Below are 25,533 nucleotides of genomic sequence, written 5' to 3'. Positions count from 1 at the left end.
TGCCCTCAGTCAGGGGTGCACCACTCTTCCACATCTCTGTGTGCACCAATTCAGACGGAAACTTTCTGATCCCGTCCTTTTGGTTTTCTATGTAGGTTTCATTATGTAGGCATAGTTGGTTAAATCATTGGCCACTGGTGATTTATTCAACCTCCAGCCCCATTCCCCTCCCCAGGGGTGGGGGTGGGTGGGACTGAAAGGTCCATCCCTCTGATCTAATCAGATTGGTTCCCCTGGCAATCAGTCCCTATCCTTAAATTACCTAGGGGTTTTCGGGGCGCCTGGGTGGCTCAGTCGGTTAAGCGTCCGACTTCGGCTCAGGTCACGATCTCACGGTCCGTGAGTTCGAGCCCCGCATCGGGCTCTGGGCTGATGGCTCAGAGCCTGGAGCCTGCTTCCGATTCTGTGTCTCCCTCTCTCTCTGCCCCTCCCCCGTTCATGCTCTGTCTCTCTCTGTCTCAAAAATAAATAAAAACGTTAAAAAAATAAATAAATTACCTAGGGGTTTTCCAGAAATCACCTAACATAAACTCAGGTGTGATTGAGACAGGCTTGTTATATGAATGACAAAAAGACACCTGTTTCACCCTTATCATTTTTGTCACTTATGAGGGTTTTAGGAGCTCTGCCAGAAACTGATAAAGACCAAATAATATATGTATTTCTTCATATAAATCACAATATTGTAGTACATTTTTTTTTTATTTTTTTTTTTTATTTTTTTTTTTTCAACGTTTATTTATTTTTGGGACAGAGAGAGACAGAGCATGAACGGGGGAGGGGCAGAGAGAGAGGGAGACACAGAATCGGAAACAGGCTCCAGGCTCTGAGCCATCAGCCCAGAGCCCGACGCGGGGCTCGAACTCACTGACCACGCGATCGTGACCTGAGCCGAAGTCGGACGCTCAACCGACTGAGCCACCGAGGCGCCCCTGTAGTACATTTTTTTTTGTTTTGAGAGGCAAATTATGCTCAGAGACTGAGTTTGTCTTTGCCAGTGAGAAAATTAATAATGGGAAACCTCAGGGCGCCCGGGTGGCTCGGTTGTTTAAGCACCCAATTTTGGTTCAAGTCATGGTCTTCTGGTTCATGGGTCGAGCCCCATGTCAGGCTCCACGCTACCGTGGGTTCTTTCTCTCTCCCTCTCTCCCCCAACGCAAGTGCATGCATGCTCCCCTCTCTCTTTCTCACTTTCAAAAAAATAAACTTAAAAAAATGTTTTTTAAATAATGGGAAACCTCACTAAAATGGGGACAGGTGGAACTCTCACACCCATGCTTGTAGTCAACTGCAGATGCAACAGAAAGAGATAGACCTTGCATGTGGCTACTACTTTACTATCAACAGAAGGAAGAAAGGCTTATCTTATGTGGCTCTCTCCCAAAAACTCAGCCAATGAGAAACAGCCACAATCTAGCCAATGAAAATCCACTATACTTCCAGTTCCCAGTTTGCACCAATGGAATTCTTTCTTTATAACTGCCTTCCCAACTTACCCTCTTTCTCTATACAAGAGCCCGTGAGCCCTCTCTGGACTTGTCTGTCCTTTTGCTGTAGCTTACTTGTTCTGGCTTGCAGTTCTCTTTTACTCCCAGATAAACCCATCTTTTGCTGATAAAATAACTGGAAGTTTTATTTTTAAGGTTAACACCAGCAATTTATTTAATGTAGGTTCACTGTAGTAATTTCATAAGCAATACCATACAGGATAATGTCTCTTAATAAACCAATAAAGAAATAACATATCCCAAATAATGGTAGATGAATCACACTGTTGTTCCAGGCAAGGGATGATAAAAGAAATAAAGCCCAAATTTAATTGAGGTATATACTTTATTATATAGTCGGTACTCAGGAGAGACAGCTCAGCCAACTGAGAGCTGACATTAAACTGTCAGAGCAAAAGTGAAAGTCCTTTGTTCCTAGAGCGTGTTGGTAAGGAACAGTGGCACTAATGTTGATTGGAAAGATGTTCTTCTTGGGACAACTGCACAGTTTTCACCGCTGCCGATAAAACAGTTGCCTTTACCACACCAGGGTCCAGTGCCCTGAGGTCTTGGGAGAGCTATTTATATCAGCAAAGAGTAGTCTTGCCAGACTGAATACACTCAGATAGTCCTTACAGACTCTGGGTATTTATAGTCTAAATGTCCACTTGCCATAGTTGCTTCTTCATATGTTTTTATTGATAAGCCCAAGCAGGGTCCTCAGCAGCTGAGCTATGGAGTAATTATCAATGATAATGGATGAGATGATGAAATCCTGACACAACTTACACCAACTTTACTCTTTATGAACTTTACTCTTTACTCCTTACCTTCCTCTTACAAATAGGTTCATTTATGTCACAAGCAGGTGGATTCAAAATCATATCAAAACAATATACAACGTCATTGTTTAAGAATTGTTAAAATTGGGGCACCTGGGTGACTCAGTTGGTTAAGCATCTGACTTCAGCTCAGGTCATGATCTCCTGCTTTGTGGGTTTGAGCCCCATGTCAGGCTCTGTGCTGACAGCTCTCTCTCTCAAAAATAAATAACATTAATTTTTTTTAGATAAAAAGAATTGTTAAATTATGACAACCAAAACTATTCTTCCACCTCCATTAAAAGAATACAGTACACTTTAAATGTCCATTTAAGTTTTAATGGAAAAACCAGGAAGCAAGCCATCGAAATGTACTCTGGGTTTTTCTCTTTTGTAATTTTAAGCTCTTACTATTAAAGTTCATTTATCATAATTCTGTGTACATTGCCTTAGGTTCAGTTTTAAAAGGAGGGAAAAGTGGAAAACAAGTTACGAAACACTAAGGTAATGGATGGTGGTTATGAGTCATTATGGTTTATTGTGCAAGTATGTTACAGAAGCAGAAGGATCTATTAGGCACACAGTTCTCTTAAAATGACAGATTTCTCAAATCCTCAGTGACAAGGATCTTGTATATGTGTAATGAAGTCTCTTCTCATGGACTTTGTAATCATTAAAATATAAAGTTTGGGTCGCTTGGAGAAAGAAGGTAAGTGATTGTGTTGAAGACTGTATATTTGTTGGATAATTGTATACTACCCTGGTCATCATTTGCTCTTAAGTCTTTCTAGGACCCACCAGAGCTAGCCATATCCTGAAGGACCATATTGATTTTCAGACTTTTTTTTAAAACAATTTCTCTTTTTTTTTTATTTTTTATTTAATGTTTAGTTTTAAGAGAGAGAGAGAGACAGAATTCAAGTGGGGGAGGGGCAGAGAGAGAGGGAGACACAGAATCCGAAGCAGGCTCCAGGCTCTGAGCTGTCAGCACAGAGCCTGACATGGGGCTCCAACTCAGGAACCAGGAGATCATGACCTGAGCTGAAGTAGGACGCTCAACTGACTGAGCGACTAAGGTGCACCAATGAATAAACAATTAAAAAAAAAAAATTAGCATCGAAGCTATTTTGGATCTCTCTGCCCCTCCACAGCTTGTGCTCTCTCTCAAAAATAAACATTAAAAAAATTGTTTATTTATTTATTTTGAGAAAGAGTGCACGGTGCGGGGCGGGGGGGCGGGGAGAGACCCCCAAGCAGGTCCCACGCCATCAGCTCAGAGCCCAACGTGGGGCTTGATCCCGCTACCTCAAGTTCATGACCCAAGCTGAAATACACTTAGCTGACTGAGCCACCCAGGCACCCCCAGACTTACTTTTACAGGTAGAAAGCAAGAAGTACCTCATTTCATCTGAGGTAGTAGGCCATAAACAACATTTTGAGCTTATAAGGTGATTTTCTTTTATTTAAAAAAATTTTTTTTTTACTTTATTTTCTTTTGAGAGAGAGATAGCATGTGCGTGAGCAGGAGGGAGGGGCAGAGGAGAGAGAGAGAGAGAGAATCCTAAGCAGGCTGCATGCTCACAAAGGAGCCTGACTCAGGGCTTGATCCCATGACCCTGGGATTGTGACCTGAGCCAAAATCAAGAGTTGGACACTCAACTGACTAAGCCACCAGGTTCCCCTTTAAATTTTTTTTTTTTGAGGGGCGCCTGAGTGGCTCAATTGGTTAAGTGTCTGACTCTTGATTTCAGCTCAGGTCATGATCTCACAGTTTGTGAGTTCAAGCTCCACATCAGGCTCCATGCCAACAGCAGGGAGCCTGCTTGGGATTCTCTCTCTCCCTCTCTCTCTCTGCCCCTCCCCTGCTCTCACACTCTCTTTCTGTCTCATTCAAAATAAATAAACTTTTTAAAATATAATAATCTATTTTTTATAATTTACATCCAAGTTAGCATATGGTGCCACAATGATTTCAGGAGTAGATTCCTTAAGCCCCTTACCCATATAGCCATCCCTCCTCCCACAACCGCTCCAGCAACCCTCTGTTTGTTCTCTATATTTAAGAGTCTCTTATGTTTCGTCTCCCTCCCTGTTTTTATATTATTTTTGCTTTCTTTCCCTTATGTTCATCTGTTTTGTATCTTAAAGTCCTCATTTGAGTGAAATCATATGATATTTGTCTTTCTCCGACTAATTCCGTTTAGCATAATACCCTCTAGTTCCACCCACGTAGTTGCAAATGACAAGATTTCATTCTTTTTATTGCTGAGTAATACTCCATTTTATATATATACATGTATGCTCACAAAGGAGCATATACATACATATATATATATATATGTATAATGGAGTATTACTCAGCAATCAAAAAGAATACACACACGTGTGAGTGTGTGTGTGTGTGTGTGTGTGTGTGTGTGTGTGTGTGTATACACACAGACACATTATATTTATACACACCACATCTGCTTTATCCATTCATCCATCGATGGACATTTAGGCACTTTCCATACTTTGGCTATTGTTTTTTTGTTTTTGTTTTTTTTTTTTTTTAAATTTTTTTTTCAACGTTTATTTATTTTTGGGACAGAGAGAGACAGAGCATGAACAGGGGAGGGGCAGAGAGAGAGGGAGACACAGAATCGGAAACAGGCTCCAGGCTCCGAGCCATCAGCCCAGAGCCTGACGCGGGGCTCGAACTCACAGACCGTGAGATCGTGACCTGGCTGAAGTCGGACGCTTAACCGACTGCGCCACCCAGGCGCCCCCATACTTTGGCTATTGTATCCATACTTTGGATAGTGCTGCTGTAAACCTTGGGGTGCATGTGTCCCTTTGAAACAGCATACCTGTATCCCTTGGATAAATACCTAGTACTGCAATTGCTGGGTCATAGGGTAGTTCTAGTTTTAATTTTTTGAGGAACCTCCATAGTGTTTTCCAGAGTGGCTGCACCAGCTTGCATTCCCACCAACAGTGCAAAAGATATCCTCTTACTCCACATCCTTGCCAACATCTGTTGTTGCCTGAGTTGTTAATGTTAGCCATTATGACAGGTGTGAGGTGGTATCTCATTGTGGTTTTGTATTTCCCTGATGATGAGTGATGTTGAGCATTTTTTCATGTGTCAGTTGGCCATCTGGATGTCTTCTTTGGAGAAGCGTCTATTCATGTCTTTTGCCCATTTCTTCACTGGATTATTTGTTTTTGGGGTGTTGAGCTTGATACGTTCTTTATAGATTTTGGATACTAATCCTTTATCTGATATGTCATTTGCAAATATCTTCTCCCATTCTGTCGGTTGCCTTTTAGTTTTGCTGATGGTTTCCTTTGCTGTGCAGAAGCTTTTTATTCTGATGAGGTCCCAATAGTTCATTTTTGCTTTTGTTTCCCTTGCCTCTGGAGACGTGTTGAGTAAGAAGTTGCTGTGGCCCAGGTCAGAGAGGTGTTTGCCTGCTTTCTCCTCGAGGATTTTTATGGCTTCCTGTCTTACATTTAGGTCTTTCATCCATTTTGAGTTTTTTTGTGTGTGTATGGTGTAAGAAAGTGGTCCAGGTTCATTTTCTGCATGTCGCTGTCCAGTTTTTCCAGCACCATTTGCTGAAGAGACTGTCTTTATTCCATTGGATATTCTTTCCTGCTTTGTCAAAGATTAGTTGGCCATACATTTGTGGGTCCAATTCTGGGATCTCTATTCTGTTCCATTGATCTGAGGTCTGTTTTTGTGCCATCAAAATAAATAAACTTTAAAATTTTTATCAATATAGGAGCACTAACAGTGTAAGAAAATAATAAGTAATGTAACTTGGTTCTATGAAAATAATACTAAGTTCAGTCATTTTATGTAGGCACTTTCCCATTTATACTTAAGCACCACAGACTCTCCTTACTGCATCAGAATGCTAACATTAACGTGGTTCAGCTCGCAATAATTTGTATTCATTTCATTAAAGCCCAAGTTACAGTTTATGAAGTTATTTCATTTAATATAGTACAGCTCATAGAACATAGTAGAACCTCAAAAAATGTTTGTTGAGTAGTCTGGCCATCTGCTCACACTCAAAAAAAAAAAAAAAAAAAAAAAGAAAACAGGCTAAAAAAATGGAGGAAAAATTCCCCCCATTCTATCTTGCATACCAGAAGAGACTAATCTTCGTAAAGCCCTGTTTTAATGGCATGCCTACCTTTCTTAACCTACAATAGCTCTTTATTAGTTCAAATCCAAACTTTTCACCCTGCCTTACATATTCAACCTAATTTGGGACAGCACTTCTGCAGAATCAGTCTGTACAGTTAGATCCACTTAATTAAAATATTGGCAGCATAGGTAGGGGATATGGATTGGTTGTACTAACTTAAAGCAGATTTTGGCTTTCCAAATCTAGACATTAACATCAAGGTATAGACTTTAAAGTTATATGTTGGTACACTAAACAAAAACTTTGTATTCATTAAATATTTATTGAGTGCTCACTATGGGCTAGGCACTGGAATAGTGGATGAGGCTTTGGTGATCATCAAAATCACCATAACCTCTGCCCTCATGGAGATTCTGGTGTAATTGTGAAGGCAAATAGTTATAATTCAGGGTAGAAAGTGCTAGAACAGGAGAAGTGCCCCAGGAGCCCAAGTTCACAGCAAGAGCATTTAACCCAGCTATATAGGATCAGAGAAGGTTTCTTAGGCTCATTGACTTCTAGCTTGGTGACAGTCAATGGGCTGTGCATTACAGGTTGAAGGCTCGTGAGTTTGAGCCCCGCTTGGGCTCTGTGCTGACAGCTCAGAGCCTTGAGCCTGCTTCGGATTCTGTGTCTCCCTCTCTCCGTGCCTCCCCCACTCGCATTGTGTGTGTCTCTCTCTCAAAAATATATAAACATTAAAAAAATTTTTTTAAAGAAAAATACATCAGAATGGATAAAATAAGCTGCTTTTACTGCTCAGCTTCTAGTCACGTACTATGTTGCCTTTAATTTATGTAATTTATGCATACAAAATTACTAAGTCACACTGAGATAGTAGAAACATCACTGTAATTTGCTAACACCCTCTAATCCCCTTGGAACATTTCCTTGGATCCACTCCTTGGATTTCCATGGCCATCAGAATAACATTAGACTCCTCAGCATAGTTGTCTAGCCTTTTGTGCTTAGTCTTTAATCTGCCTCCCTATCTCTATTTTCTATTTGTCTCCTTCATCTGAATTTACTCTTTGCTCTGCCATACCTTTTGCACACCCTGTTTCCTGCTTTTGAGCCTTTACTTAACCTTCTCTTCACTTGGAATAGCCGCCTTCCTTCCCTTTCACTGCCTATAAAATTATCCTTTCTTGAAAACTCATTTCCAATCCTTTTTCTATCAACTCTCTGATTTTCTTGCTTTCCTTCTTGCCTCCTCCAATTCTCCAGAAGTGTTTTCTTTTTTGTTTTCAATAAAACATACTGTAGTCTTTTGCAGTGCTTTTAAAAAATGTGGGTTGCAACCCATTAGCGACTTGTGAAGTCAATTTAGTGGATTGTGATCAGCATTTTAAAACATGGAATAAAATAGACCACAATAGAAAATATCAAAATATGTTGTATATCAAAAGGAGTACAGGTTTTCCCCACTATCCAAAAGTAGAGCGTTCTTATGAAAACTTTCATAAACCAAATTAGTGTAAAGGAAAGAAGCAATTACCATTAATTTATATGGCAAAAAACTTTGAGAGTTCCCAGATCCAAAAATTAACCTCTTAGGCTTTTCTGATACCTTAGGATGTATCTTGCTAATGGATGCCCAAAATAAATCATAGATAAAGTTCAGATGCTCACAGACACTGTACAAAGCTGGCACAGATTGATGCTGAGATGCTGAGTGTGTTTCTGGGCAGGGAACTTGGTGGTGCCACTGTGGCTGCTTGAGGGGTGCCTTCTCCATAAAGGCTCACTGCAAAACAAATGCTGAATGCAGTTTTTGGTTTTTGTGTTTCACTTTTTTGGTAAAAGCGAAAATCCTCTTCAGATTTCTTTCAGGTAGCAAAAACAGGTACTGAAGTAGGTTTTTCATAAAAGCGAAGTGGTGTAAACACAAAGTTTCAAAAAGGGGATACTGGTGATATTGTTCTATGGTACTTTTGTTATAGATATTTATATATGCTGGCTCATCATGTAAGAAATATTTCTTATAGTTCTTGGTAAAAAAAAAAATTAGAAAAACACTGGTTAACATATCTGTGGATTGGCTCCCCAATTAGATTTTATGTTACTTTATGACAAGGACTTATCACTTGAGCTCTAAATATTCTACCCTCTCTGCTTTATATCGTATCTAGGGTGTTTTGTTCATTTTAAGTGTTGATTTTCTTTGAACTTGTCTCTAATCCTTCCTAAATTCTTTTAATAGCATTTTCATAAAATTCCCCTTATGGTTCAGTCTAGCAAAGTGGAATCTCCCAGTTCTCTCTCTGCCTCTGGAGAATTTCCTTGGGGAGTCTTCCATTCTCCAGTTCCCATCTGGATTGCTGCTGGACTGTCACTCTTTTTTTTATAGTAAATTGTTTTTTTTTTAATATGAAATTTATTGTCAAATTGGTTTCCATACAACACCCAGTGCTCATCCCAAAAGGTGCCCTCCTCAATACCCATCAACCACCCTCCCCTCCCTCCCACCCCCATCAACCCTCAGTTTGTTCTCAGTTTTTAAGAGTCTCTTATGCTTTGGCTTCCTCCCTCTCTAGCCTCTTTTTTTTTTTTTTCTTCCCCTCCCCCATGGACTTCTGTTAAGTTTCTCAGGATCCACATAAGAGTGAAAACATGGTATCTGTCTTTCTCTGTATGACTTATTTCACTTAGCATCACACTCTCCAGTTCCATCCACGTTGCTACAAAAGGCCATATTTCATTCTTTCTCATTGCCATGTAGTATTCCATTGTGTATATAAACCACAATTTCTTTTTTTTCAATATATGAAATTTATTGTCAAATTGGTTTCCATACAACACCCAGTGCTCATCCCAAAAGGTGCCCTCCTCAATATCCATCACCCACCATCCCCGCCCTCCCACCCCCTATCAACCCTCAGTTTGTTCTCAGTTTTTAAGAGTCTCTTATGCTTTGGCTCTCTCCCACTCTAACCTCTTTTTTTTTTTTCCTTCCCCTCCCCCATGGGTTTCTGTTAAGTTTCTCAAGATCCACATAAGAGTGAAACCATATGGTATCTGTCTTTCTCTGTATGGCTTATTTCACTTAGCATCACACTCTCCAGTTCCATCCACGTTGCTACAAAAGGCCATATTTCATTCTTTCTCATTGCCACGTAGTATTCCATTGTGTATATAAACCACAATTTCTTTATCCATTCATCAGTTGATGGACATTTAGGCTCTTTCCATAATTTGGCTATTGTTGAAACTGCTGCTGTAACCATTGGGGTACAAGTGCCCCTATGCATCAGCACTCCTGTATCCCTTCGGTAAATTCCTAGCAGTGCTATTGCTGGGTCATAGGGTAGATCTATTTTTAATTTTTTGAGGAACCTCCACACTGTTTTTCAGAGCAGCTGCACCAGTTTGCATTCCCACCAACAGTGCAAGAGGGTTTCCGTTTCTCCACATTCTCGCCAGCATCTATAGTCTCCTGATTTGTTCATTTTAGCCACTCTGGCGCGAGGTGATATCTGAGTGTGGTTTTGATTTGTATTTCCCTGATGAGGAGCGATGTTGAGCATCTTTTCATGTGCCGTTGGCCATCCAGATGTCTTCTTTAGAGAAGTGTCTATTCATGTTTTCTGCCCATTTCTTCGCTGGATTGTTTGTTTTTTGGGTGTGGAGTTTGGTGAGCTCTTATAGATTTTGGATACTAGCCCTTTGACTGATATGTCATTTGCAAATATCTTTTCCCATTCCATTGGTTGCCTTTTAGTTTTATTGATTGTTTCCTTTTCAGTGCAGAAGTTTTTTTATCTTCATGAGGTCCCAATAGTTCATTTTTGCTTTTAATTCCCTTGCCTTTGGGGATGTGTCAAGTAAGAAATTGCTGCGGCTGAGGTCAGAGAGGTTTTTTCCTGCTTGCTTCTCTAGGGTTTTGATGGTTTCCTGTCTCACATTCAGGTCCTTTATCCATTTTGAGTTTATTTTTGTGAATGGTGTAAGAAAATGGTCTAGTTTCATCCTTCTGCATGTTGCTGTCCACTTCTTCCAGCACCATTTGTTAAAGAGACTGTCTTTTTTCCATTGGATATTCTTTCCTGCTTTGTCAAAGATTAGTTGGCCATAGTTCTGTGGGTCTAGTTCTGGGGTTTCTATTCTATTCCATTGGCCTATGTGTCTGTTTTTGTGCCAATACCATGCTGTCTTGATGATTACAGCTTTGTAGTAGAGGCTAAAGTCTGGGATTGTGATGCCTCCTGCTTTGGTCTTCTTCAAAATTACTTTGGCTATTCGGGGCCTTTTGTGGTTCCATATGAATTTTAGGATTGCTTATTCTAGCATTATTACTCTCTTTGCCTCTTACCTGGTCTGGATCCCTTGCTGCCTCTTTTGTGGCTTATTCTGTTATTTTGATAGAGCACATAGTCCGATAGCTTAGTGAACATTGTACCTTCACATTTGAGTAATAAATTGGTTGCCTGTAGAACTCTGGTTGAAAATTGTTTTCCCTCAGACTTCTATTTATTTTATTTTTATTATTATTCTTAATGTTTATTTTTGAGAGAGAGAGCGAGCGAGAGAGCGCGCAAGCAGGGAAGGAGCAGAGAGAAAGGGAGACACAGAATCCAAAGCAGGCTCCAGGCTCTGAGCTGTCAGCACAGAGGCCGATATGGGGCTTGAACTCACAGACCATGAGATCATGACCTGGACGTTTAACCAACTGAGCCACCTAGGCGCCCCTTCCCTCACACTTTTAAAAGCATTGCTTTGTTGTCCTCTAGTTTCCACTGAGGCATTTAAACCATGCCATTCTTATTCCTGAACTTTGTGACCTCTTTATTCCTCTCTGGAGCTGTTAAGATCTTCTTTTTATATTTTCTGTTCTAAAATATTACAGTGATCTGCCTTGTGAGGTCCTCTCTTCAGCCATTGTGCTAGTACTCAGTGCACATTCTTAACATAGAATTTATGTGCAACAGGAAAGAGATGAGAGGCTTCTTTCATCAGAAGATCATTTGATCTTCTCATCAGAGATGAGAGGATGTTTTGTAAAAGTTATTTGATAATTTCATCCTCACTATTTTCTCTTTGTAGGTCTTTGACTAGTTGTGTGTTTGGTCTTTTGGATTGGTCCTCTAATTTTTTTACCTGTTTTTCCTGTTGTCTGTTTCTTGCTATTTTTGTTCTGCTTTCTGTAAAAGTCCCTCAGCTGTATCTTCCAACCTTTTTATTGAATTTTTTGTTTTAGCAGCGTTGTTACTTTCCAATAACTCTTTCTTATTGTCTGATTATGCTTTTTAAAAATTATTTTATTGAAAAAAATCTTATTCTTGTTCCATGCATATTTTTCTATATCTCTGAAGGTATTTTTTTTTTTTTTTTGTAGATTAAAAAACGTTTGTCTATTCCTAGCATTCTATTTCCTGTTTTTATTCTAGTTTGTTTGGTTCACATATTTTTTTCCTTTTCTCTTCGGTCCTTTATATTAGAAGTTTTCCTTAAGTCCCTGATGATCATTTAAGAGTAGGACACCAAGGGCACCTGGGTGGCTCAGTAGGTTAAGTGTCTGGCTTTGGCTCAGGTCATGATCTCAATGGTTTGTGAGTTCGATTCCTGCATTGGGCTCTGTGCTTTGTGTGGAGCCTGCTTCAAATTCTCTGTGCTCCTCCTTCTCTTGTGTTCTCTCTCTCTCTCTCTTTCTCAAAAATGAATAAACATTAAAAAAAAAGAGTAATACATGTAAAATACATTAAAAACAGAATAAAGGTTCTGTGTATCTGAGTGGAACTTGTTAAAAGTGAGCCAGCTTTTTTGATGGGGACCATCACAGCTTTCATTCTCAGCATCTGTTTTCTCAAGGACCATTCAGTGTTTTCAGATAAGAAGCCTCTCATCTCTTTCCTGTTGCACCAAATCCTGAGACTTTTCAAGGCATCTACAGGTTAGGTTGAGTCACTCCTGCCTGGAGTCCCCTCTGCAGACCGTCACGTTTCACCTTCTAACCTCTCTGTCCATTTACCACTCCTTCCTATGCTTTCTGTCTTCATATAGTATGGAGTTTGGTGTCTCTTGTGTTTTCCTATTGTTTTAAGGTGACTTCTGAGAGAAAGAGGTGAAACATCTTTCTACCCACATTTTAAAGTGATAAATCCCTTACTGAACTTTTTAATTCACAAATTTTTTCCATATACATTGTTAAAACTGCAGGGAATATGCCAATGTTTCTTCTACACAGGCATGTTGAGACCTAATTAATTGTTAATGTATTTATGTAGATGAAATCCTTGTGTAAGTATTAAGTGGCATACTGTTTTCCAGAGAGCATAGAAAGAATGCTGTAAATATTTTAATTTTTTTTAACGTTTATTTATTTTTGAGACAGAGAGAGACAGAGCATGAACAGGGGAGGGGCAGAGAGAGAGGGAGACACAGAATCTGAAACAGGCTCCAGGCTCTGAGCTGTCAGCACAGAGCCCGACGCGGGGTTCGAACTCACGGACCGCGAGATCATGACCTGAGCCGAAGTCGGACGCTTAACCGACCAAGCCACCTAGGCGCCCCTAATTTTTTTAATTAAAAAAAAGTTTATTTATTTTGAGAGAGAGTGAGAGAGAGCAGAGGAGGGGCAGAGAGAGAGGGAGAGAGAGAGAGAGATTGATTGATTGAGAGAGAATCCCAAGCAGACTCTACTGCCAGCACAGACCCCGATACGGGGCTTGAACTCATGAAACATGAGATCATGAGCTGAGCCAAAATCAAGAGTTGGATGCTTAACTGATTGAGCCACCCAGGAGCCCCAAGAATGCTATATAGATTTTAAATTGCCTTTTGTGGTTTCTCTTTTTAAAAAAACAAAGTTTCTCCTTTTCCCTCACCCCTTTTAACTTTAGATTTTGGCAGGCCAGTATTTGTTGTTCTCTTGTTGCCAATTCAGATATCAAGAATATGACATCAGGAGGCAATTCATAATATGAAGCATGCTGAAGGTGGCCTTGTGAAAGTTGTTAGTTCTCATGATATTGAGGTGTGAAGTTCACTTTTAAAATAGACTGTTTTATTCCCTAACCTCATTTTAGTGTTCTTTTTCTTTTTGAGCATATGACCATGGCTTCTCCGTCCCAGTAACTTCAGTAAAATTTCTTACAGAGTAATTCCTTACAAATAAAAGACTATCTTCAAGTAATTTAAACAGCCAAATAGTGTTTTTGAGTAAATAGTACAGAATGCCTGTTTTAGAAAGTCCAGGTCTAGAGGAGTAAGAAAGCTGGAGAAGCCTGAGATGGTGCCATGTTATGGAAGAATGGTATTACACGCTATTTTAAAATTCCTTGACATGTGTGCCATTTTAGTATAAAGTTAAAAAGCTTCTTATGTTTTAAACTTTTAGCCACTTAGCAATTACTTTTTTTAATTGATTTGATTTGCTCAGTCTCACTCAAAAGTTAATGCAATGTGCTTTACAGCATAGCATGGCAAGTAGAGCACCAGGAATTCTAGCAGTGCCGAGCAAGTTACTTAATGTTTCATTGTCCACTTCTGTAGAATGGAGTTAAGAAGGTGTCCCTATGGGGATTACATAAGAGAATATGTGAAGTCCTCTGCACAGGGCTTGGCTCCATTAATGTTAGTTCCTTCTATTGAGGTATGTAAAGCATCTAGCTCAGTGCCTTTTCCATCTACTTTCCTCCTACTTACTCAGGATGTTCTGCTGAATCAAAACTAACAGTAGGAAGTTATATAATTCAGATCCTTTCTTCTGATTCTTAGAAGATTTAATTTGGAGATAGTTTTGGTGAATTCAAAAACATACTGCCACTAAGGTAGTATCTATTTATGCTTAGAGCTTTCTAAAAAAGTTAATCCTGTCTGTGGTGAATTAGCAACCTATTAAAACAACAGTACATTGCTGAAGGGAATTCCAAATTTTTGCAATAATTTTTTTGCCAAGCTACTCAGGCTTTGGGTATTACCTAGGGGAATTTATAAATATGTCAAGTCTTGATAGATTCTTCCTTTTTATGCTAATGTACTATAAATATGCTGGGCTCATCCTGCCTGTGGGACATATTTTGTCCAGGCTGTTCCTGGTATCACCAGCATCACGATTCTTCTGGACCTGACTAGCACTAGGGACACACAGGACCAGTTCAGCTCTGCCTTGACTTGCATTTCCCTCTATCACTGAGATCAATAAACTCTCTACTCTGACAAGTAGAAGGAGCAGGCTCATCAATTTTAATTTTGAAAATTGCCTACATGCTATTGTCATCAATTTGTCTGGGTTACCTTTGCAAAGATGGTGGACTCATCAATTTGAAACCCATTATGTCAGAGTTGGCCATTAGGGATTTCTAATTTTGCTATTAAATTATTTCCAGTAAAAGTCTAACTAGATATTCTAGCTGTATGAATGCTTATATGAGAGAATGGTAAAGAAAATAGAGAGTAAGGGATGGATCCATTTTGTATTATTCAGAAAATTATTCTATAATACAGTTTCTGAAATTAACTACCTTTGGTCAACATATAACAAAATGGGTAAAATTTGATTAGTTTCATCTGATAGAAAAATTATCATTTTATTAATGGGCAGTTTCTTGCATTTGGAAGACTAAATTTTGAGGGTAAATAATATATAGCTTTACAGATATATTTTTATTAAACCAAAAATCTCCACTTATGCTTTTTTAGTTAAAAAGTAGAAGGCTTAACATTCCAGGGATACAGTGGACTTAGATTTGAATTGCTTAAAATATTTTTTGTAAGATACTCTTTTTTAAACATATTATTAAACACACATAAAAGAATATTCACAACAAGAGTGTAAAATATAAAGAATAACACTAAAGCAGACCCCGATTTATCTACCACTCAGTTTAAGAAATAGAATACTAGTAATACATTAGATTCCCTATGTGCCCTATGCAATTCAGTTCATGTCCCTCCATCCACCAATTAACTACGGCAAAATTTTGTATTTATTATTCTCCTGACTTACTGTAAAATTATTTTTTCAACATTTGTATTTATCTCTAAACAGTAAATGCTGAATTTTTTGTTTTTGAAACTTATATAAATGGAATAATTTCTCCTGATACTTTTAAAAAAATTTTTTTTAACGTTTATTTATTATTTTTGAGACAGAGCGAGACAGAGCATGAACGGGGGAGGGGCAGAGAGAGAGGGAGATACAGAATCGGAAGCAGGCTCCAGGCTCCGAGCCATCAGCCCAGAGCCTGACGCGGGGCTCGAACCCACGGACTGCGAGATTGTGACCTGAGTCGAAGTCGGACGCTTAACCGACTGAGCCACCCAGGTGCCCCTCTCCTGATACTTTTAACAGTAGTGTTGGTGACATTCATCCATGTTGATGTATACAGATGTGGTTCATTCATTTTCATTTCTGTGTAATATTCCATTGTATGACTGTCCCAATTTACTTATCTATTTTTCTCTTGATGGACATTTGGGTCATTGTTAGGTTTGGAGCTAGTACAAACATTGACTTCTTATACATGTCCCTTGTTGCACATGAGCAAAAGTGGAATTGCTAAACCAATTGCTTAATTTCTGAATTTCACGAAAACTTCAATTTGCTTTCTTTGAAATTAGGAGGATTTGAAAGGGCACCTGGGTGGCTCAGTTGGTTCAGCGACTAACTCTTGATCTCAGCTCAGATCTCGATCTCAAAATCATAAGTTCAAGTCCTTTGTTGGGCTCTGCACTGGGCATGAAGCTTACTTTAAAAAAAAATGAATTTGGGGCGCCTGGGTGGCGCAGTCGGTTAAGCGTCCGACTTCAGCCAGGTCACAATCTCGCGGTCCGGGAGTTCGAGCCCCGCGTCGGGCTCTGGGCTGATGGCTCAGAGCCTGGAGCCTGTTTCCGATTCTGTGTCTCCCTCTCTCTCTGCCCCTCCCCCGTTCATCCTCTGTCTCTCTCTGTCCCAAAAATAAATAAACGTTGAAAAAAAAATTAAAAAAAAAATGAATTTAAGGAAGATTTGAGAGAAATTATTTCAAATCAGTGGTTTGATAATATGGTATCAATTTTAGCAATTTTTCTAGGAAAAATGAATGAATTAAAGATAGTTGATTTATTCAGAAAAGTCAGGAAGTGAGGAATTCTAGACTATTTAGATACGTTTAAACATGGATGTAGGGATATAGATATATAGATATGAGATAAAGACATAGTCAATTTCAGGAATCAGAATATAATCTTAATAATAATAATAGCTAATTTTTATTGAATATGTATTAACCCAAGATGATTGTCCTGGTACATACCAGTTGAATAATTGAATATGAGCCACTGCCTGGAAATGGTTTGTGTGTAGTGTGTGTGTGTATGTGTGTGTGTGTGTGTGTGTGTGTGTGTGTGTGTGTGAGAGAGAGAGAGAGAGAGAGAGAGAGAGAGATTGTCTGAATATGAACAGTGAAAAAATTTCCTTCAGATTGCTTGATTTTTGGACAAAAAAAGCATTTTATATTCATTCAGCCTGCTTTGATCAGGACATGTTCTACCATCTGGAAATAAGATGGACTGTAAGATGCTGAATTAATTTTTTTCATTGTGATATTTGAATTTCTACAAATTCAAGGAAAAGTGAGTTAATAATGGCTGTTGTGTCAAGTTTACAATTAGTGTTTATTGCCAATGCTTTCCTTTCTATATATCTGGAAGTGTTTTACAAATGAATTTATGTGAATTTCTCATACAGTGTCCTCTCTTCTGAAAAATCCTTGCTTTACAACTATCTAAAATTTGCTCACTTTTTAAAAAAGTTTATTTATTTATTTTGAGAGAGAGAAAGCACGCACATACATGTGTGCACATGCAAGTGGGGGAGGGGCAGAGAGAGTGAAAGAAAGAATCCCAAGTAGGCTCTGTGCTGTGACCATAGAGCCTGACTTGGGCCTTGATCCTGTAATCCATGAGATCATGGCCTGAGCCGAGATCAAGAGTTGTACACTTAACTCACTGAGCCACCCAGGCGCCACTAAAATCTGCTCACTTTTAGGATTTCCTCCCTTCCTCTGTACTTAAGATATTTATTTTTGCCCCTGCATGGGCCAGGCACCTATTTGTCTAAGTGTAGGAGATGTAGTAAGAAACTAGATCCAATCTTGCCCTCAAAGAGCTTAGAGTTCGGTGAGAGAGAGAGAGAGAGGGATATGTGAACAGGCAATTCCTGGGCAATTTACTTTGATAGGATTAGTTAATCTTATAGTTAATCTTAAGAAGGGGGAAGGGAAAGCTTTCACTATTAAGATATTTTTAAAAACCTGTTCTTTGATTTAAAATAAATACTCAGTAAATTTAAGTACCTGTTTACTTACTCATTTTATAGGTAATTTTTAATACAGCTACTTTCAAAGCTTTCAGGATTTTTTTATGATTTTTTTTTATGATTCTTCCTAAAGAGACTACCATTCTGTTTTCTTGTTTGGATTTCACAAAAAAGAAGAACTGCTTTTCTCATTGCTTCAAATATTTTTTTAATTCCATGAGTCATGACTTCTGGAAACTTCTTATTCAGAAAACATTTAGTAGTTCTTGATCACATCTTGTGATTATTTTAATGAACTCATAAGTATGGCATGACATTTAGAACCATGTAAACAACACATGGGACGGTGCCTTGAATCCACATATACTCATGCACTTAATAAATGTGGGTATTTTAATACTGGCTTGCTTCACTAAAAGAAAAAGCAGGTATACCACATGAGTAATCTCTGGTTACTAAATATCATTTACTGACAGGTCAATCTAAGAGGGACTATAAAGTGTCCAGTAGACTTGGCCATGAGGAGAGCACTGTGCTAAGTGTCAAAGCAGTTTGGGGAGATGAAGGGTGGACATTGAGTTGAAGAGTGAACAGTAGAGGAACAGAGAAGACAGGAAGTGTGGACCCTGTTGATTTCAATACATGAATGTGTAATAGGGTGACCATCTACCCAGGACTGTGGGGTTTCCTTAGATTCAGGACTTTCAGGACACTCCCAGGCAAACAGGAGCATTAGGTTATTCTACATACTAGATTCTGTGCTGGGTTCTGAGGTTGTAAAAAATAAGAATGCAAAGAGAAAATTATTATATAATATGATAATTTAGGATATAAATTTAAGAGGCTGTGCAAACACAAAAGGGGACATGCCCTAGTTTGCAGAAGTTGGTCAGAAAGAAGCCAAGGAGAAGATGAAATGAATTCAGTGAAACAGTAGGGGTTACCCCAACAAAAACCAGGGGGACAGAACATTTCAGGCAGAGAAAGAGTGCAGCAGTTGGTTTATAGAGAAATATAGGTAGTTTTTTCCTTAAAGAGAAGGGGAAGTCACTAAAGGCTAAGGGAGCCCAGGTTCTTTACCACAGGGTTTGGGGATGTGGGAGATGTTAATGGAGATAAAGATGTAAAGGGAGATAAGTTTGCAGTGACACTAGGGCGCTGCTGAGGGAAAGAAAGAAGAAAGGAGGTGCGATGTTTAAGAATGGGGAAATCACAAGTTTCTGAGATGGTCAAATGTGATCATATTAGATGGAAAAGATCTAGGAATTACAAAGCGCTAAAATAAATAGCTAATACTAACTGAATGCTTCCTTTGTTTCAGGCACAAGAGGTAGATACTATTACTATCTCCATTTTACAGCTGAGGAAACTGAGGCACAAAGAAGTTAACACTTACCAGCAGTTATGCAGTTCCTAAGAGGCAGAAGCCAGAACTTTATAGATTCTATGGAACCCTTCAGTATATCTGCATTTATTTCCACATGTGATTTCACCTGACATTCACAACCACCTCTTGTGGTATTTTTATCTCCAGTTGAGGGGACAGTAACAAAGGTAGAAACTTGTCCCAAGCCCCATGGATAATCAAGATATATGGTTAGGCAATATGTAGAAAAGAACAACCAAAGACACTGTAAATTGCTGAAACTTTTCTTTTCCCCACATTATATACTTTCCCAACCTTAAAATAAAAGAATATGATCCTGCCCTCTCCATACTCCAGAAATATTCTAGCCATTCGCTTGTATTTGTGTTTTTTTTTAATTCAAATGCACTTCCCTCTTAAAGTCATAAATATCATTTCTTAATTCCTAACCAAGTTGCAAGATTACTAATATTGGCCCTAGACTTTAAATGCCCTTACGAACCTCTGAACTCCGGTTGCCCTCTGAGTCCTGAGTTTTGGGGAAGTGGTAATGACTCTTTGGAACTTTGTTTGACTAGCAATCAACTAGCAAAGCTTTGACTGTTGTGGTGGGAAAGAAGTCTACAGAAGCCTTGAGGTGAGACTCCCAGAGTTTCAGCAGAATTGGCTGATAAAAGTTGGGGTTGACTCTCCCATCAAGGGCAGACAAGGGCCCCAATAGCAAGAGTTGGTTTGTATATTTTGGATATTCACAGATCAGAGGGTTTCTGTTTAAATTGTGACCAGTTTTGATTTTGGATAATTTCTGCATTTACAGATGGAATGAGAGACAATGCAAAGTTAAGGAACATTGTCCCCATTTTTTGCTAGTTAATGATTGAGCCAGGACTAGAGTTAAATCTCTACCCCCTTAACCTATTGCCCCAGTGGGATTAAAAGCCAGTGAGGCTTTACCACCAATATACTGATTTGCCAGTACATCTCTTATGGATGGCAGCTGTTTAAGTACTCAGAATGCTTCCCCAGAAGGCTCACAGACCTGGAGTTTCCATCAGTGAAACTCTCTAATGTTGTGACACACACAGCATTCCCTCACCCACTCATTAAATGGCTCTAGTATGTTAGGCATTATCCTAAACCCTTTCAGACTCAGTGGTGAATATGACAGACACAGTCTCTGTCCTCATGGTGCTTAAGGGGAGATGGTCATAAAACAATTACACCAAGTGTTTCATTACATTTGTGTGATAAATGGTATGTAGGGTAAGTATTGGATACTATGTGAATGGAACAAGTACCCTAACCTAAATCCAGGGTGAAAGAATGCTTCCTTGAGGAAGTATGATTCAGGCTGATTCCCAAAAGGAAGTAGGAGTTTGCCAAGTCTTATGGAATGAATTGTCTCTCTCCAAATTCATATGTTGAAATCCTAACCCCCAGTACCTTAGAATGTGACTGTATTTGAAGATAGAATCTTTAAAGAGGTAACTTAGGTTAAATAAAGTCATTAGGGAGGACCCTAACCCAACATGACTAATGTCCTTATAAAAATAAATGAAGACACAGATACACACAAAGGGAGGGCCAAGTGAAGACACAAGGAGAAGATGGCCCTCTACAAGCCTTGAGAGAAGCTTCAGAAGAAACCAACTCTATAGACAGCTTGATCTTGGACTTCTAGCCTTTGCAGTTGTGAGAAAATAAATTTCTGTTCTTTAAGCTACCCAGTGTGTGGCACTTTGGTATGGTAGCCCTAGTAGACTGATACATCAGTAAAAATTAGAGGTATGAGTGCTCCAGGTAGAGAGAATGACAGACTCAGAGAGTTGTAGTTGGCTAGTTTACTATCTAGTGTTGTAAAAGATAATAATAGGGGTACCTGGGTGGCTCAGTTGGTTGAGCGTCCAACTCTTGATTTCAGCTCAGGTCATGATCTCAGGGTTGTGGGATTGAACCCTGCATTGGGCTCCATGCCGAGCATGGAGCCTGCTTGAGATTCTCTCTCTTCCTCTTTTCACCCCTCCCCCACTCATGCTTGGGTGAGTGTGTGCTCTCTCCCTCTCTCTCAAATTAAAAAAAAATAATTTGGGTATGTAAAATTATGCTTATTAATGGCCCCATCTTCCAACATTATCATGTGTTCACCTGCTTCTAAAGTACATTATACGTTCATGGGGTTCTTTTGCCTAGAAGGGTCTTTCTCTGCCTTCCTGGCCCTGAAAATCCAATGCATAGTTCAAAATAACTGAAATCTTACGTACATGATACCTTTGACCACTCAGGCCCCTACTTGTCTATACTTTTTTATTGATTGTGTATGCCAGTGGTGCTCAGACTTTTTGGTCTCAAAACCCCTTACACTCTAAAAAATTATTGAGGACCCCAAAGAGTTTGTATTTATGTGAATTATCAATAATTACTATATAAGAAGTTAAAACTGAGAAATTTTTAAAAAATATATTTTTAAATGTTTACTTTTGAGAGAGACAGAGACAGAGCACGAGTGGGGGAGGGACAGAGAGGGAAATACAGAATTTGAAGCAGGCTCTAGGCTCTGAATTGTCAGCACGGAGCCTGACATGGGGCTTGAACTCACAAACTGTGAGATCATGACCTGAGCCAAAGTTGGACGCTCAACTGACTGCACCACCAGGATGCCTCAAAAATATTTATTTAAATTAAAACAATTTACCTATTACATATTAACATAAAACATTCTTATGATAAATAAGTGTTTCACAAAGCAAAAAAAATAGATTATTGCCATTTTACATATTTCAAATCTCTTGAATTATGTCTGTCTTACTAGGAAACAGCTGGATTCTTACACCTGTTTCTGCATTCAAACAGTTACAATATGTTGTTTTGATTGAGGTATGGAGAAAATAAGGCCTCACAAAGATATGTAGTGGGGAAAAAGCAGGGATATTTTAGTAGCCTGTCCAGAAAACTGTGAAGATTCTTCTTTGATACTATACCAAGACTTGGCAAGTGGCCATTTTTTAAACACAAGCTGTGTGGCTTAAAACAACAGAAATTTATTCTCTCACAGTTCTGAAGGCTAGAAGTCTGAAATCAAGGTGTCAGCTGGGCCACAGTCTCTCCAAAGACTCAGCGGGACATTTGTTCCTTACCTCTTATAGCTTTTGGTGTTTGTCTCCCTTCATCTTCACATGACCTTCTCCTCTGCTTGTCTCTGTGTCTTCTTTTCTGTCTCTTATAAGGACACTTGTCATTGGATTTAAGCCTCACCTGGATAATATAAATTATCTTGTGTTCCATTTGGGACACCACCATTCAACCCACTATAGTCATCTTATATTTTGAATGGATCTTTGATGCAGGCATGATTTTGTAACTTCATGTATTAGTCTTTTGAAAAATACTGGTTCACTAATGTATGCAGATTTTCCAAGTGTTGACACATTTTATTTAACAATATTTTTTAAAATCATATTTATTAATATCACTAAGTGCGTCAGAAAAATCTTTCAGTGGAAGGAAGCAGGCAAACTCAAGGGGGAAGAAACATATTTTCCAATACTCTTAATTTCACTTTAAAGGTTGAATTCTGTCAATGCCAACAAACACAGAGTTGTTTTCCTTGATGTGACAGTCTTACTTTGTTCATTTTCAAGAAAATGTCTGCCAATACCCAAGCTTGGCAAATATTGTCATTTGTCAGTCATCCTTTTCAGTAAAAATTGTGTTCTATATAAAGCAGCTACTTCAGCTTTTAACTCAATTACACAAGGAAGGACTTTCCCTCCAGACAATCATTAGAGTTTGGTATACAGCAGAAGTCCTTTATGCATACTTCCCATTTTGTCACACAAGAGTATTAAAAACTAATGTACTCAAAGGTCAAGATTTAATAACATTTTTATTGCTTTTTCAAGGATATCCTTAAGTGAACTTGATTTTTTCCCCCTCTTTTTAAACTGCAAGTGAGTAATGGTGAGGAAAATAATGAGTAGTAAAGCAGTGAGTCTGCCTTGTTTCATGCCAGGGCACCAGCAGTTCTAGCTACTATTACTTTTGCACCATCAGTGCAAATCAGTGAAAAACGCAAATAACATCTTATTATGAAAATAGACCTCACAGACCCCCCCCCCAGCAGTTCTAGCTACTATTACTTTTGCACCATCAGTGCAAATCAGTGAAAAATGCAAATAACATCTTATTATGAAAATAGACCTCACAGACCCCCCCAATAGGGTCATAGGGCCTTCCATGGATCCACGGACTATACTTTGAAAACTGCTCATGTATACTATTCATTTTAGACCTAGATCACCATAGACCGATTAAATTTATAACATATATATATTTCTTTTTTTAAACATTTTTATTTTATTATTTTTTAAAAAGCTTATCTATTTATTTTTTTTTTAAATTTTTTTTTCAAAGTTTATTTATTTTTGGGACAGAGAGAGACAGAGCATGAACGGGGGAGGGGCAGAGAGAGAGGGAGACACAGAATCGGAAACAGGCTCCAGGCTCTGAGCCATCAGCCCAGAGCCCGACGCGGGGCTCGAACTCACGGACCGTGAGATCGTGACCTGGTTGAAGTCGGACGCTTAACCGACTGCGCCACCCAGGCGCCCCTTATCTATTTATTTTGAGAGAGAGAGGGAGCAGAAAGAGATGGGGAGAAAGAGAGAATCCCAAGCAGGGTCCACACGCAGCACGGAGCCTGATGTGGGGCTCAGTCTCCCGCCCATGAGATCATGACCTGAGCCAAAACCAAGAGTCGGACACTTTACCTACCGACGGAGCCACCCAGGTGCCCCTGTTAACATATGTGTGTATCTTGTTATTTGACTGTTTCCTTAGAAATTAAATATATGTACGTATCTAAACATAAAAATTTAAAAAAAAACAAATAGTATAGGAAGGCTTATAATGAAAAACAAACACTCCCCCACCTCACCTGTCCTCTGAAGCAAACACTGTTTTAAGGAAAGAAACCTTTTTATTATAGCAAATTTCAACATATACAAAAGTAATCTGAAGTATAATTAGCCATTATTAACATGTTTCCCACTTTCAACAGTTACATACTTACAGCTAAATCTCATTCAGCTAATCACCCTCTCTTCCTGTCTCTACAATGAAGCAAATCTGCGACATCAGGTCATTTCATCCTTAAATATTTCAGCAGTATGTCTAAAATACAGACTCTTTTCAGAAACATAACAGAAACATTGTATCTTAAAAAACAATTATTTCTTAATGTCATTAGGTATCCAGTCATATTTAAATGTCCCTAGTTACCTCATAATTTTTTCAGTTTGTTTAGTCCAATTGAGATTCAAATAATATCTATATAATTGGTAGTTGATATATCTTTTCAGTCTTTTAATCTGTTTCTTGCCTTTCGTTTTTCCCTTACAGCTTACATCATGAAGAAACAAGGTCATTTGTCCTATATAATTTCCCACTAAATTTTGCTGATTGCATCCCTAAAATGTCATTTATCATGTATCTCTAGCCCTTGTATTTCTTATAAATTGGAAGTTAGAAGTAGAAACTTGATGAGATTTGGGTTCAAATTTTTTGGCGAGAATCCTCTGTGAGTGGTGATATGTTTTTCTATCAGGATTCATAAAAAATGTCTGGTTGGCTGTACTTTTGTAAGGTGAACAGTCATTGATGATCATTGCCTAGATGCATTAACTTGTTAGAGGTTGCAAAATGGTCATATTCTAATTATGTTCTGCTTTATTCATTAGCTAGAATTATTCTATAAAAAGCAGCTTCCCCTCATCGACTATTTGGTTACCTTGGGGTGAAATTTGTATTGGAAAGGCAGTATAAAGGTTTGATTCTTACCATTGATTTACCAGTTAAAAGAGAAAAAAAAAGATTTAGTTCCTTAATATCACTCATAGGTAATCCATGAGGTTTGTTTTGTATTTTTTAGTGTCTTTGTAAACTCCTGTATTTAACATTCACGTGTTTTAGTTCACCATAGTCATTAATTCTTTTTTATGCTTGATTTTTCCATCTTTGGTTAGCTCTGAATTGGCCCTGAGGACTTTGACATGACTATAGTACTCACTGATACCATACCAGAAGTAAGGAAGTTAAGACATTCCAGGCTCATTTTGTGTATTTCCCGACCCAGATCTGCAATCTGCTGATCCTATAAGGAGCCCTGGTTCATTTTAGTGGAAAATGTCTAGAGACCACTATCTAGGTGCTGTTGGTGCTCATTTCTCTGAGATAATTGATATTAGGTCTTTTCTGCATCAAACCTGGGTAATACATATATGCATATATTTTAAAAGTAAAGTACAAAATATATTCATAATGTTATTTCCAAGTGAAATTCAGTACTATAGATTTTTTGTGTTTTGGGTTTTTTAAGAACCAATCTCTTCTATATATCTCCTCTCACATCAAAATCCTTGGTTTTTAAAGACACAAAGATAATTAC

General features: G+C 38.6%; 1 protein-coding gene and 1 long non-coding RNA gene across 4 annotated transcripts in view; both read left to right on the top strand.

Moving 5' to 3' along the window:
• Positions 1-25,533, top strand: part of SGK3 (serum/glucocorticoid regulated kinase family member 3) — a 148,812-nt gene that overhangs the window by 17,693 nt on the left and 105,586 nt on the right. The gene's annotated exons all lie outside the window — the stretch shown is intronic.
• LOC147572071 (uncharacterized) lies at positions 489-2,389 on the top strand. The gene is made up of 2 exons (XR_015246651.1): positions 489-688; positions 939-2,389. It is a non-coding gene; the product is annotated as an uncharacterized LOC147572071 (long non-coding RNA).

This window comes from Puma concolor, chromosome F2, assembly GCF_028749965.1.
Source record: "Puma concolor isolate L17-30 chromosome F2, mPumCon1.1.hap2, whole genome shotgun sequence".
NCBI lineage: Eukaryota > Metazoa > Chordata > Mammalia > Carnivora > Felidae > Puma > Puma concolor.
The sequence above is the reverse complement of the archived record's forward strand: the minus strand, read 5'-3'. Positions and strand labels throughout refer to the sequence as shown.